Genomic DNA, 16,679 nt, shown 5'->3' with positions numbered 1-16,679 from the left:
TCCTGTTTTGACAGCTGAAGAACTAACTTGCCTAAGGAGAAATAACTAGTGTTTGTGAAGGCACCAAAAGTCCCCTTATGGAGGCCTGATGTTCTTAAATGTAGGGAAGGGTGTCTCTCAAGAGAATTGGTGTCTCACAATGGGGGAGGACAGTCTAGTGTGTCAAGCCCTCAGCATTGTTGCAGGTATCCGTGAATCTGGTCCTTCCAGCAGGAAGCCTGGTTGTCACCGTGGGCCCTGAGGGAAGGGGAAAAGAGAAATAGAATAGATGGAAGCAAGGGTAACTGGGGGCAATGGACATGTTCTACAAGATCGTGCAATGATGGATATAGGATATGCTAAATGTCCCCAAAAATTTATAAAAGTGTGTAGTCTAAATTGTAAAAATAATGTAAATCATAATGTAACTAAAAATTTAGAAAAGTGTACAGTCTAAAATATAAACCATAATGTAAATCAAAATGAAACCATGTTTGGTAGCTATATTTCAATATCTGTACATCAGCTGCAGCAAATATAACATGAACATGTAAAAAGATCATTGCTGGGGAAGGGTGGAAAGGATTTGATGTTAAATATATGGGAGTCCCCTATATTGTATACGTGACTTTATTGTGATCTAAAACTTTTTTGAAGACAAAATTAAAAATTAAAAAAAAAAAAGGATGTAGATATTGAGGAAGGAATGAAAGAAATTGCCTTGCCGCTGTACTTACAGGGCAACACTTACTACAGTAATGAAAGGCAAAATGTCAAAAACAAAGTTTAATGATATTTTTCATTTTTTAATACCCCAATTTATTTTTTACCTTATTTTTGTTTTTCTAAATTAGTATTCTATTTCTAATCTTTAAACCTATCATTACTATTTCATTTTCCTACTAATTGAATTTGACAATATATTAGGCTTCATTTTTGAGGAAGTTTTGGACCACAGAGGGTTTCAACTATACAGGGGAGGAACACTTGTGTGGGGTGTTATTGGTGGGGAACACATGGTTGGGAGGGAGTTCTCCAGGGCATGTATATTGGGTATGTTAAAATGTTCGTATAGTCATTGGGTATTTTCATAGTAGTTAGAGTTACAAATGACAACTGAGGGAGTGCTGAGTTCCTAGCCAGGAGAGCTCTGTCACATTCCCCAGTGGAACAGCAACAAGACCCCAAGGGCTAGGGCAAAGAACAGTGAAGTAGGATGGTCCAATGATGAGACTTTGATACTGATTACTATGCTTATGAAGCTGTATGCCTGAAATTTCAACTAGGCCTAGAGCTGCAGGGTGCCTAAGAGTTACCTCCTAAAAGCCTCCATGTTGCTCAAATGTGGTCACTCTCTAAGCCAATCTCAGCATGTAGATGCATTCCCTTCCTCCCAGTATGGGACATGACTCCCAGGGATGAGCCTCCCTGGTACTGAGGGATTGCTACTAATCACCAGCTGGTGATGCAACTAGAAAAAGACCTTGAATAAAAGGGGGAAATGGTAAAGACACATGAGTTTATATGGCTAAGAGACTTCAAAAAGAGTTGGGAGATAATTAGAGGCACATCTCAGCAGAATCCCAGAGACAAAGCAAAGTAGATACAACCTCAGGTACTGGTGCTCCTGAGGGCTACAGAGACACACAGGTTCTACAGTCATGGCAGATGGCTCTAGAGTTCAGTGTATTGTCAGTGGACCCTACTTTGGAATTTGTGCTCCTGATTATGATGAAGTTGGACTCAGATGTGACCTTTCTACACATGCTTCTTCTGTCACTTTTACTGAACCTGTGGTTGGTGCTAGGATTGGTGTATAATCAGGAGGCTTGAATCTGGACTGGGCATGTGCCAGCTGGGCCCTGAGCCTCAGCAGAGTTCCACTCCTCCTCTCCAGTTGGTTGGACTTACCCAGGTCAGCTAACAGGGAGGTGAAGATAGTCACCCACCACACCAGGGAACCTAGAGTGTCTACAACTACAAGAAGGAGAATTGCATCCATCAACCATGTGGGATCTAATCCCCCTCTCAATTTAGAGGTGGAGTGGGCATCATCATCCAGTGGTCCACTGAATGGAGGATTAAAATATGGATTAGAGTGGACTTACTGGTATTCTACTATAGAACTACTGTGACTCTAGCAATGGAAGAAATTGTATCTTGATGTGGAGACAGTGGCCACAGTAATTGCTGAGGGCAGTGAGAAGGAAGAAGAGATGTGATGTGGGGGCATTTTGGGGACTTGGAATTGTCCTAAATGATATTGCAAGGAAAGATGCTGGATATTATATATCCTGCTATAACCCACTGAATGTACTGGGGGAGAATGTAAACTACAATGTAAACTATAATCCATGTGGTGCAGCAGTGTTCCAAAGTGTGTTCACCAAATGCAATGAATGTGCCACAGTGATGAAAGTGGTTGTTAATGTGGAGGGATTGGGGTGGGGTGGGGTGTGGGGTATATAGGAACCTCTTATATTTTTTAATTTAACATTTTTGGTTATCTATGTATCTTAAAAAAAAAAGACAATAAAAAAAAGTCCCCTTATCAGTGAAAGATAACAATAATACCTTAACCTTATATTGTGCTTTACAAGTTTTTAGCTATTCTTTTTACATACATATCTAATTTAATCCCCCTCAGTACTCTGAGTTTGAAAGGAAAGAGAGGTATGCTTATCTCCACTTTATAAATGAGAGCACTAAGGCATGGATCTGTCTGGTGTTTTGCCCAGCATGGTAGGCAGCCTTTTTAACACAGAGCCCCAATGATCCCCCCCTTCTGAAATGCACAACCCTGTGTGATCTCCTCTCCTGAAGTGTGGTTGGACCAAGTTACTTGCTTCTATAACAGAAGTGACAGAATGCCATTTTTGAGATTAGGTTACAAAAAGACTCTGTCTTTCGCCCTGCTCTCCTTCTCTTGCTCTCTCAGTTGCATGTTTTGGTGAAAGCCAGCTGCCACATTGTATGTGGTCTTATATAGAGGTCCATATGGTAAGTGAGGGAGAGCTCCAAGCAAAATTACTGAGGAACAGAGGTCCTCAGCCCAAAGACCTAAAAAGAACTGAATTCTGAACCATATGAATGTACTTGGAAGTGAATCCTCCCTCCACCGAGCCTTCAAATGAGACCACAACCCCAGGGGGCATCTTGATTGCAGCCTTATGAGAGGTTCTAAACTACAGGACTCAGTGAAGCCATAGCCAGATTTCTGACCCACAGAAACTGTGATAACAGAAGATCATTGATTTAAGCTGCTATGTGTTGGGACTTTGTTGTGCAGTAATAGATAACTAACACATTTCACATCACAGAAGGACCTTGTAATAAATCTGTTTTCTTTTTATAATGTTCCTACTATATAAATCTCTATCGTGGTGCTACATCTTACATGATGCATACGTGTTTTGAGCAAGAGTTTAGCAAAGATTGTGAAGGAAAAGAGGGAATGTCAAAAGGTTGTGGCCAGATCATGACATTTCTCACTTTATCCTCCTCTTAAAAGTGGGGAGGAAAAGTGTTTAATTTTGTGGAGGTCCCATTTATCTATCTGTTCTCTTGTTGCTCATACTTTGGGTGTTAGGTTTTAGAATCTATCACCTACCACAAGATCTTGAAGATGTTTTCATACATTTTCTTTTAGGAGTTTTATGGTTTTGCTTTTATATTTAGGTCCTTGATCCACAAATTTTTGGGTAAGGTGTGAGATAGGGGTCTTCTTTCTTTTGGATATAGATATCCAGTTCTCCCAGCACCATTTGTTGAATGGATTATTCTGGTACAGCTGGGAGGGCTTGACCACCTTGTCAAAAATCACTTGACTGGAGATGTGAGGGTGTATTTCTCGTTCTCAGTTTAGTTCCATTGGCCAATGTGTCTGTCTTTATACCAGTACCATACTGTTTTTTCCACTGTAGCTAGGTAGTATGCTTTAAAGCCTGGAGGTGAGAGTCCTCCAACTTTTTTTCTTTTTTAGGATCTTTTTGGTTCTTCAGGGGCTCTTACCCTTCCAAATAAATTTGATAATTGGTTATACACTTTCTTCAAAAAAGGCTGTTGGGATTTTTGTTGCGATTGCGTTGAATCTATAAATCAGTTTGTGTAGAATTGACATCTTAACAATATTTAGTCTTTCAATTAGTGAACATCGACCATCCTTCCATTTATTTAAGTCTTCTTCAGTTTCTTTTAGCAATGATTTTTAGTTTTCTGAATATATGTCCTGTATATCCTTGGTTAAGTTTATTCCTAAATATTTGATTGTTTTAGTTACTATTATAAATGGAATTTTTTTTCTGATTTCCTCCTCAGATTGCACATCTGTAGTGTATAAAAACGCTATTGATTTTTGCATATTAACTTGTATCCTGACACTTTGCTGAACTCATCTATTAGTTCTAGTAGCTTTTATTGTAGATTTTTCAGGAGATTCTAGATACAGGATCACATATCATCAGCAAATAGTGAAAGTTTTCCTTCTTCCTTTCCTATTTGGGTCACTTTTATTTCTTTATCTAGCCTAATTGCTATAGTTGTAAACTCTAATACAATGTTGAATAGCAGTGGTGACAGTGGCATCCTTGTCTTGTTCCTCATCTCAGTGGGAAAGCTTTCAGTCTTTCACCATTGAGTACTATGCTAGCTATAGGTTTTTCACATAGGTACTTTACCATATTTAGAAAACTCTTTTTTGGTTACTATTTGCATGGATTGCCTTTTTCCAACTTTTCATTTTTAACCTGGCTGTGTCTTTACATCTGAGGTAGGTCTCTTGTAGACAACATATAGATGGCTCATTTAAAAAAAAAAAATCAGTTCTGTCAGTTTATGTCTTTTGTTTGGGAAGTTCAGTCCATCAACATACAATGTTATTACTTTAAAGGCATTACTTACTTCACAGAACTTTCCCCAAAGGGTGAAAAGGCAACCAACTCAGTGAGAGAAAATATTTGGCATCACATATCTGCTAAGGGTTTAATATTCATGATATACAAAGAGGTCATACAACTCAACAATAAAAAGGCAAACTACCTGATTAAAAAATGGGCAAAAGAGAATTGTCAAAAGAAGAAATACAAATGGTGAAGAAACACATGAAAAAATGTTCAGCATCACTAGCGGTTATGGAAATGCAAATCAAAACTACAGTGAAATATCATTTCACACCTGTTACACTGGGTGCTATTAAAAAGTCAGAAAACTGTAAATGTTGGAGAGGATGTGGAGAGATGGGAATGCTCATTCACTGTTGGTGGGAATGTAGAATGGTACAGCCACTGTGGAGGCCATTCTTAAGGAAGTTGAATATAGACTTGCCATATGACCCAGCATACCATTACTAGGTATATACCCAGAAGAACTGAGAGCAGAGACACGAGCAGACGTCTACACACTGATGTTCATAGTGGCATTATTCATGATTGCCAAAAGCTGGAAGCAATCCAGGTATCCATCAACTGATAAATGGATAAACAAATTATGATGTGTACACATGATGGAATATTATGCATCAGTAAGAAGAAATGAAGTCATGAAGCATGTGACAACATGGATGAACCTGGAGGACATTATGTTGAATGAAGCAATCCAGACACAAAAGGACAAATATTGTATGATTGCACTATTATGAATTAAATATACTGCATAAATGCATGGGGTTAATAATTAGAATATAGGTCACTAGAAAATAGAAGGAGGGTAGAGAATAGAAAACTGAGGATTAATCTGTGCAGAATGATTGTATATCTTTTGAAGTGAGTAGAAATGGAGACAGTATATCATGGTGTTTGTAACCAGCAGTGCTATTGTACGGTATGACAGTGGTTGAAAGGGAATGTCTAAGGCCATGTATATTAGTGGAATGAAAGCTAAAAACTGTAGTGTGGAACTGTATAAGATAGTAAAACCTCAAGTAAAACATGCATATATAAGATTGTTTTTACAAAATATAAATACAAATATATTAGAGAGAAGGAAAAAGAATAGCAGCTAGTACAGCAGGTAAGGCATAGAGACATTGTGAGGTGGTGAGTTTTGTTTGTTTATTTTTTATTATTATTATTGGAATGATGCAAGTGCTCTGGGAATGATTGGGGTAATGAATTCACAAATATGTGATTACACCAAATACCATTGATTGTACTCTTTGGATGGATTTATGCTTTATTAATATGTACCAATAAAATTGAAAAAAAAGTTTTAAAAAACTTTATAAAAAAGCAGGAAGAATATGCCATTAAAGTACTACATTATAAAGTTAAAAAAAAAAAAACGTAGAGATCATTGGCTCCTGCACCTCACTCTTTATCTATGTATTGAAATCATTGAGTTCATCTTGTATCTCAAGGGACCCAGACTTGTTTATTAATGAGACTTGATTCTTGGGTCTCCTGTAGCTCTGTGTATGTTGGCTATTTTTTCTCTAACTAGATTGTACAGGTCACAGTTCTGGGGAACCAGGTTCAGCCTAAGTAGCACTTGGTAAGGGAGATGCTTATGAATGATAGCAATTCCATAGGAGACAAGTACAATAGAGGAGGATTTGGAGACCTCATCATGTGAAAATGATTTAAGAAAATGGATATGTTTTTCATGGAAAACAGAAGACTTCAAGGGAGAGGGATCATCATCTTCTAATGTTAAAAACTTTCATGTAGAAGAGAATGTAGACGTATTCTATTCAGTTTCAGAGCTGAGAACAGGGAATAATGGGAAGATGATGCAAAGTTGGACTTAACATCTGCAAGGGTCTTTAAATAATTCTACTCATTCCTAAGAGTGGTAGTTGGCTTGCCTCATAGGGGTAATGAGCTGCTGGCCACTGAAAATATTCAAGTAGAAAACTTCTGCCCTGATTCAAGTTCAGGATTTATCAGGATTTAGCCTGAAATTTCAGCATAAAGAAAGGATTCTGGAGTATTTTTAAGTAATAATAATACCTCCAGTTTTGGATAATTAATAGATACTAGACATATTCCATATATTCTAATTTGATTCTTAAATAGCCTGATGGGATAGGTGATATTAAATTCCATTTTATGGAAAAGAAGCTGAGATGAAGAGAATTTAAGCCCAAGATCACTCAGCCTCTAATGCGTGGAACTAAAATTCTAAACAGAATATTTCCCAACCCAAAGGCTACATTTTTAGCTACTTCTGTACTTCTGTCTCTTCTGGGTGAATGAGGTGTAAAGGCAAGAATGACAGGCCATTCCCTTCCATCCTGCCTTCTGAATACTGCCCAACTCATCTAGGATCAGTCACAAGTTCTCCTGCTTCATGAAGCATTCCCAGACATTCTATCTCACACCAATCTCCCTGCTGTCAGAGCTTTTATAGCAAATATAACCTGAACTACAAAACATTAGCCCTTGACTATAAAATTTCATGTTGTTTCCTGGTCAGTTCATGTTGGTTATTCCCATTTCCCCAGCTGTATTGGAATGTCCCTGAAGGCTATGGCGTTTCTTGTGCTGTTGCCCTATAGCATTTGGCATAGTCATGGATTCACTCTTGTTACTTAATCAATACTAAAGAAATTCCCCATGAATTTTCCTTCTTGGTTCAATATATTGAATGAAACAAGATGTTGTCAACCAAGTACAAAATGCTAGGTTCAAGGGATATTTTAGTCAATCCTCTGCTTCCAGTGATTTCAGTGCTAGCAGAAGATATGGTTAGTTTACCTAAAAAGAAAGCTCTGTAGTTTCTCCCAGAAATCCATATAAGTAAATGTATCAATCTCTAGCTCTATCTATCATTTATCTATCTATCTATCTATCTATCTATCTATCTATCTATCTATCTATCTATCTATCTATTTATCTATCATCCATATATCCATCTATTCACCTGATCATCTTTCTAACTATCTTCCTAATCATCATCTCTCTCAATATCATTTTTAGCAAATAGATGCCCCAAGTTTGGTAGGAGAAGATGCTAGTTTTTTCCCTTCTGGTATCACAATGAGAGAAATCCACTATAGTAAAAATTAACAGAAACCTTACAAAGAACAGTCTAAGAAAACTGGAAATTCCTACATAGTTAAGAAATATAAGAACCATTTCCACAACCAACCATGGAACTTTCCTTCACCATGCTACTGTTACCACCTCTACTTAATACATCTTTTCTAACCTAACCCTTAGTTGGCCAAGCTGAAAGTCCATTTTCAATTCTCTTGGGGATCACCCATGCACTGACATTCCTGTTTCTGAAAACTGTCCTTGAGTCAAACCCCTATGGTGTCCACATTGCTCATTAACATTCAGAAAGTCTGTAAGAAAAAGAAACAGGATGCAGTGAGGGATTTTATACCTCACAGAGCAAGGGAGATGTTTTGGGTACCTTGTATTATGTGTACCAAGTATTATAGAGCATATAGACAACTGTACCTCTGCCTAAACCCAGGCAAGACCAAACTAAGGCACCTCAACAATTAGATAAAAATAAAACACCAAGGTGTTTTCCCTTTAAATATGTTCTATGGGTCTTCAAAGAAGCTACATAGTGTTTGATTGGTTGGAGGTAGTTACATAAAGAGCTGGGAAATGAGCTGGTCCCTGAAGGTGTCAAGGGTCAGGATAATTGCTGCTGGTGTTGTTGGTGGAAGTGGAAGTGAAGGTTCATTTAAAATAGAAAACATGAGGAAAGATCTAGAGTCAAGAAGAAGTGGGTGTAAAGGGGAAGCAAAGGAATAGGTTAGCCAGCCTGGCAAGAGGAGACCATTCTGATGGCAGGGAAAGAGATGGAGTGAGTATCTGGTGGGATCAGATTACACAGAGCTTGGAGATCCAGACAGGACAGTTAGGATATTATGAAACAGCCAGTAAAGGGTGTTTGAAGTTTCTAAGCAGAAGTGAACTTTTTTTTTTCCTGCTCAGATGTCACCTCCTCAGAGAAGCCTTATCTAAACCCAACCTTCATGCTTTGCTTTGATGTCAGTCCTATGGTGCCCTGGTGCTTCCCTTGATCATGGCCCTACCAGACTGTGAGCTCTTTGAGGGCAGGGTTTTCATTTGTACTTATGTCCCCAAGGTCTGGCCCTTAGTCGGCTCTCAGTAATTGGTCTGAATGATGAGTAAATGGAACTGACAGAGATGAACATGATCCTCTGATGTCTCAGTGCTAATTTGAGGACTGATTCCAAGGTGAGGAAGGCCAGATAGGGAAACAGATTCCAAATGCAAGAAAGTACATAGGAGGAATATCAGATATTCTCTCAGACAAAGAGGTTCACTTGAGTAGAGAAGAGTTGCAAGGGAGAAAAACTGAAGAACCACCAGGTTGTGGAGGGCAAGGAAACATGGATGAGAATCATCAAGTTAATCAAAATGTATTTGAGAAACACAACATCCAGAAATGTGGTGCATTTCAGGCATTATGAGACAATAAAATTAGGTATTACTGTTTCTACAACTAATGCCCTTCTGAAGGAAATGAAATTATCATACTTTTAATTTGAAAAACAAAAATTGTTTTTCCAGATGCTTCTGTCATCCTGCAGCCCTCCCACCCCCACCCATTCACATTGACATGTGGGCATGTTCCCACCAAATGAATCAGTCAGATAGGAAGGAACATTAGTCTATTTGAGCAGATGTCACTTTAAAAAAAACAACACTGCACCATTGCACAAAGCTTACCAATAATGCCTGTCATGTAGCTGTGGTGCTGATATAAAGAAAAGGGGTAATTTTGGTGATTTCAAAGGAGATACAATTACTGTAATTATGGAGGAACTTCTAAATAATCCCAGAAAAAGAGAGGCTGTTTTGTATCATGTTGAGATAAGGAAAGGAGGAGGGAGGAAATCTTGGAAGGAGGTAGGCTGTCAGAAGGGGTGGGGGTGGGGGGTGGCAGTGTTTACTGGTGGTATTCTTCTGGTTGATTTACCCTATCTTGAGTTGAACACTTCCCTAGGAGTACACAAGATCACTGAAGGTCACTGGGGGAAGAATCCAAAGACTGCTCAGAATAAATTACAACCCTCCCTGCTCATGGGTTGCTTAAATCCAACCCAGCTTTCAAAGTTCTGTTCAAATCCTTTCTCTTCTTTGAAACCAATCTTTCTACAGCCTGCAGAACTCTCTCTCTCCTAGATGCCAGGAGTACAGCAGTACCACTCTTAGGGCAACTAATTAGGGTAAGTCTTATGGCCTCTGTGCAGATAAACCAATATCTTCTATTGTTATTTCATCTTTCATATATTCACATGCTGAATTCTTAGACAGGCTGGGACCTCTTTGAAGGGAGGCATGGTGGAGTATACCATCCTAGAATTCTCCTCAGTGCCTTACATTAGGTAATTCCACAACACATGCGGGTTGACTGATTAGGTGTTTGTGCAAGTAGTTGTCAGCTAAGCTGGTGGTCTACCTACATGATGTGGACTTTGATGCATAAAAAAGAGGAAATAAGTTAATTAGCACCTATTATGAACCAGACCCTGTGCTAGGATTAAATGATCTCATTTTAACCATTTGAAAACACTGTGAGATAGATATCCTCAAATTAAGGATGAGGAAATAGAGACAAGGAAGTTAAAGTGAGTTTCCCAAGGTCACAAAACTCCTAAGCAGGAGAAGTTGGGATTTAATCTTAGACTCTGAAGTTTATGTACCCTTCAGATGAAGCTTCTAATGTTCCCACACCCTCTGTTTTCATTTGGTCAAAAGCAGATTCTGGTAGTTTATCCTGGTAGCTTGACACTTTGAAACATGTCAAATTGAAAACACACCTGGGATGAGGTATGATAGAGAAAACAATGCTGCCACCCCTACCTGCCCACACACTATTTCCTGGAACCGGTGGAAATGTTAGATTTTGTGACTAAGGTTGCTAACCAGCTGACCTTAAAATAGAGAAATTACCCAGCTTTCTCCAGGTGGCCCCAATGTAATCACTAGGGTCCTTAAATGTGGAAAAGGGAGGCAGAGGAATCAGTGTCAGAGGAATGTGATGGGACTTGACTTGCCATTGTTGGCTTTGAAGATGGAAGGGAACTGTGAGCCAAGGAATGTGGGCAACTTTTAGAAGCTGGAAAAGACAAGGAAATTGATACTACCTTAGAATTTCCAGAAAGAATGCAGCCCTGCCAACACCTCAATTTTAGCCCAGCGAAACCAGTGTTAGACTTAGGACTTACAGATCTCTAAGGTAATAAATTTTGTGTTGTTTGTGATAATTTGTTACAGCAGTCATAGTAAACTAATAGATGATGCAACAATAAATTGGTATCCATTACAAATTTATGAACAGGTTTGAAGATAGTTTAAAGAGAAGAGGGGGCTGATGAACTAGACACCAGGGTGGAGGAAAGGACAGAGAGAAGCCAAGATTAAAAAAGGAAAAGAGCAGAGGCAGGGATAGAGAGGAGCTCCTGCACCCCCAGTGCTTGCACAGGGCTTGGGACATGACAGGTGCTCCCTTTAAAAATCACTAATTCAGGAGAATAAACAAAGGAATAGAAGAAATGATGAAAAAAGGGGAGAGAGCAACTGGAGGAAGGAAGGAAGGAAGGGAGAGAAAGGGAAAAGATGTGAACTTGTGTGTGCAGGGACTGCTCAAATGGCAACATAAGAGGGGGATAGGGTTGGAAAGCGGCTTGATTGAACGTTCTGGAATATATTTATGCTAAGGCTAGTTCTTCAGTGAAATACATGACCTAATATGGAAACAATAAAGTCTTTGCACGGTTCTCACCATTATCACTGGCTCTAAGTTTCTCAACCTGTTATTTCTCATACATTTTTAAATAGAAAAGAGTATTAACCCAAGAGAATACAGTCCTGCAGTATGACAGTCAAATAGGCATGGAGAATTGTTGGCTAAGAATTGGTTTTACAAGCAATAGATTTGAAAAGATATTTATGTTGACATCTCAAGTTTGTGAAACTTCATTCAGAATATATGCTCTGAAGGATTGTGATAAACTCCTTCTCACTTAGATTGTCTTCATTAATCTTTTTCTTCTATTGGAAAGCTTTAAACATGATGTTAAAAGCTGAGTTTTCTTTTTTCTTTTTTAATTTTATTAAAATTAATAGATCAAAATGAATGTTATATTAAAAACATTAAAAAAACAAAAAACATAAGAGGTTCCCATATAACCCACTCCCCACCCCCCCACCTCATCACTTTTGTAAATTGTATTTTTTTGAAGATATATACATCACAAAAAATGTTACATTAAGAAATATAAGAGGTATACCCCCCAGCCACCCACCCCACTCCTCCCACACCAACAACCTCCCCCATTATTGTGGCACACTCATCGCGCTCAGTGAACACATTTTGGGGCACTGCTGCACTACATAGAAAATAGTTTACCCTGTAGTTCACACTCTCCCCCAGTACATTCAGTGGGTTATGGCAGGATATATAAAGCCCAGCATCTGACCCTCAAATATCATTTAGAACAACTCAAAATCCCAAAAATGCCCCCACATCACATCTCTACTTCCCTCTCCCTGCCCTCAGCAAATACTGTGGCCACTTTCTCCACCTGGATGCTAAAATTTCTTCTATTACTGGTCACAATAGTTTTATAGTATAATATCAGTAAGTCCACTCTAGTCCATATTTTATTCCTTCATTCTGTGGACCCTGGTATGGTGATGGCCTCTCCACCTCTAGATCAAGAGGGGGCTTAGATTCCACATGGATGATGGATGCAATTCCTCTGCTTGCAGTTGTAGGCACTCTTGATTCCCTGGTGTGGTGGTTGACCATCTTCACCTCCATGTTAGCTGACCTGGGTAAGACCAACGAGCCAGAGAGTAGGAGTCACCACTCTGCTGAGGTTCCAGGCCCACCTGGCACATGGTCAGTCCAGAGATTCAAGTGTCCCGAGTATGCACCATCCCTACCGCCAACCACAGGTTCAGTAAAAGTGACAGAAGAGACGTGTAGAAAAGTCACATCTGAGTCCAGCTCCATCACACTCAGGAGCACAAATTCCAAAGTAGGGCTCTTGAGTTTTCTTTTTAATCTTAAATCCTTTCAGTTCCCATAAAAATGGAGCCAAGATCTCCGGGTTTGACAATATTCGATATACGTGCGTAGGCACCTGCCTGTCAGCCATCCAGCCAACATTAAAAAAAAAAAAATTTATGATGTTTATTGGCTCAAGCTATAATATGAAAGTAGCTACCTACTGACCCATTTTTTATGAACATTGGAAATGTTGGTAATAAAAGAACTGGGGTCTCCAGTTTAGGATATAAACAATGATAAATAGATTTTCCTGTTCCTGTCTATTCTCAATCCTATTATATTCTCATTCTTTTTCTCTCTTTCTCTTTCATAGACACACATATACACACACACACACACACACACATGGAACAGGAAAAATCTGGGTCAGAGTGGAGGCTGGCCTATAAATTTTAATCTACTGCATTATATAAGTCATGGCATAACCACAGTTGAAGGTAAACTAATTCAGTCTCCTTTAACAGATAATGAGATACCAGTCAGTGGTAGGAACAAACTCAAATCCCAGGTCTCCCTGTTCCCATCAGACTTATGTGCTTTATGCTATACCATACCACTTCAATGGGTAATAAATATGTTAGTGAAAATTACAAAAATCCCAGAGCACCTGTATTGACCCTTCCTCCTTATTTCCAAACTCTTTCCCTTCCCTCTTCTTGGATTGCATCCTATGTTAGTTAATTAGGTCCATCATCATTTTCAACCAAAGTAGGTGGAGAATCAGATGCTTTCATGTCTGTCTTGGAGGTATCATGCCAATGATGCAAAATGATGACTAGGAAGAAAGCTGGTGTTGGTAGAATAAAAAATCACAACAAACCCAAAATATTTATCAGCTGGGGAGATGGTTCTATAACTCTTTATATCCATACTATGAAAATAAATGCATCAATTAAAAAGTATGGATTTGCTTCAGATATACTGACATGGGAAGATGTTTCTGGTACACTGAATGAGAATATGACGTTGTAGGATATGGTGTATTATCATATTTTTGTTAAATTTGTAGAAAAATATGTTGAAAGGATATACACCAAACTGATTGTATTGGTTATATTTGCAGATTAGGCTTGTGAAGAAGGTGAAGGGACACTGATTTATTTGCTTTAGGAACTTCTGTTGCTTTTTTTTTTTTGCAATGAGCATGTCTTCTTTTAGTAATTTAAGCATTAGCAAATAAATGAGATGGCCTGGGATATGGGTCCTAACTAGACAAAAGATGGCCACAGATCCAGAGCTAGAGCTGCCTCTTTGATGACCTCCATGCACAGGGTCATCCCACCTCTCCTTCCTTTTGTTAGCATCTGAAAGACCCTTCACAGAGTCTAGGTCTTTACTGAATCCTCAACCCCGAACCCTTTTCCTTTGCTTCCTATCTCAGACATTGTTGGGTATTGAAGTCTTGCTCTAAGACCTAGGCTCCAGTGGCCCAGCCAGGATTTCTGGGCACCCATGTTGTCTCCATAAATCTCCTTCCCTGAAAACTAGGCCCTGGCTGTGGTGGTGAGTCAGGGCTGGCCCTGGGCCCTCATGCAGCCATTGCACATGGCCCTCTGCACTAGCCTCACTCACAGCCTAGACGTCTACAGATGTTCCTCTCTTTATCCTTGAATACTAGCCTGCTGGCCAGGGCCCTGAATCTACCATAGTGCATCACCTGCTTGAGGTTGAGTGCTTCCCCAATAGCCCCAGTCTGAGATTTGCCTCTATGCATGGACAGAACTCCTGAGAATGTTACCATTTTGATTAGGAACTCAAACACAGACGTATGTATGGCATGGACTTGGTTTGAGATTGTTGATATCCCAGTTTTGTTCTGTTTCAGGGTTTTAGAAAATAAATAGGCTTTCTTCCCATCTATACTAATTGTTTTAATAAATAAAGAACCAAAATTTTTAATTAGGTAGTAGTTTGGGAGAAGAAAATGCCTTCTATTCAATTCTTTATTAGTAACTTTATCAATATTTCTTTTTTTTATTCAATTTTTAAAAAAATTTCTCTCCCCTTCCCCCCCACCCCAGTTGTCTGTTCTCTGTGTCTATTTGCTGTGTCTTCTTTGTCCGCTTTCTTTTTTTTTTTTTTTTTTTTAATTGACTTTGTAATAATATTACATTAAAAATATATATGTGAGGTCCCATTCAACCCCACCCCCCCACCCCCCCTCTCCCCCCCCCCAACAACACTCGTTCCCATCATCATGACACATCCATTGGATTTGGTAAGTACATCTTTGGGCACCTCTGCACCTCATATACATTGGTTCACATCATGGCCCATACTCTCCTCTATTCCATCATGTAGGCCCTGTGAGGATTTACAATGTCCGGTGATTACCTCTGAAGCACCATCCAGGGCAGCTCCATGTCCCGAAGACGCCTCCACCTCTCATCTCTTCCTGCCTTTCCCCATACCCTTTGTCCATTATGTCCACTTTTCCCAATCCAATGCCACCTCTTCTATGTGGACACTGGATTGGTTGTGTCCATTGCACCTTTATGTCAAGAGGAGGCTCAGATTCCACCTGGATGCTGGATGCAATCCTCCCATTTTCAGTTGTAATCACTCTAGGCTCCATGGTGTGGTGGTTGTCCTCCTTCACCTCCGTCTTAGCTGAGTGTGGTAAGTCCAATAAATCAGATTGTAGGTGCTGGAGTCTGTTGAGGCTCAGGATCTGGCTATCACATTGTCAGTCCAGAGATTCAAATCCCCTAAATATATCTTAAACCCCAACATTAACTGCACCTCCAGCACATTAGCATGAATTGTTGTCAGCGGCACGGGAATCTGTGTTTCTTTTTGTTGCGTCACCTTGTTGTGTCAGCTCTCCATGTGTGCGGCGCATTCTTGGGCAGGCTGCACTTTCTTTCGCGCTGGGCGGCTTTCCTTATGGGGTGCACTCCTTGCGCTTGGGGCTCCCCTACGCGGGGGACACCCCTGCGTGGCAGGGCACTCCTTGCGCGCATCAGCACTGCGCATGGGCCAGCTGCACACGGGTCAAGGAGGCCCGGGGTTTGAACCGTGGACCTCCCATGTGGTAGACGGACGCCCTAACCACTGGGCCGAGTCTGCCGCCCAATACTTCTTTATAATAACTTTATTTTTAGAGAAGTTTTTAGTTCACAGGAAAATTGCACAGAAGATACAGAGAGTTCTTATATCCAGTTCCTTCTCCCCCAACCCCAGACACTCACGGTTTCCTCTATTATTAGCATCTTGCATTAGTGTACAATTAGTGTACAATTAGTGTACAATTGCATTAGTACAGTTTTTACAATTGATGAACCTATATTGGTACATTATAATTAATAAAGCCCATAATTTACCTTAGGGTTCATTTTTTGTGTTGTTCAGTTCTATGGGTTTTGATGAAAGTGTAGTGTTATCCATCCACCATCAAGGTATCATGCAGAGTATTTTGCTGCCCCAAATGGCTCTGTGCTCTACCTATTCATCCCTTTCCTCCAGCCCATTCCCCAATCCTTATATAACCCACTTGTATTTTTACTGTTGCTATAGTTTTGCCTTTTCCAGAATGTCATTTGGTTGGAATCTTACAGTATGCAGCCTTTTAAAACTGGCTTCTTTTACTTAGCAATATGTATTTAAGGTTCTTCTGTGTATTTTTGTGGGTTGATAGCTCATTTCTTTTTATCTTTGAATAATATTCCATTATGTGGATATACCACAGTTTGTGT

Source organism: Dasypus novemcinctus, chromosome 13 (genome assembly GCF_030445035.2).
Source record: "Dasypus novemcinctus isolate mDasNov1 chromosome 13, mDasNov1.1.hap2, whole genome shotgun sequence".
Classification (NCBI taxonomy): Eukaryota; Metazoa; Chordata; class Mammalia; order Cingulata; family Dasypodidae; genus Dasypus; species Dasypus novemcinctus.
The sequence above is the reverse complement of the archived record's forward strand: the minus strand, read 5'-3'. Positions refer to the sequence as shown.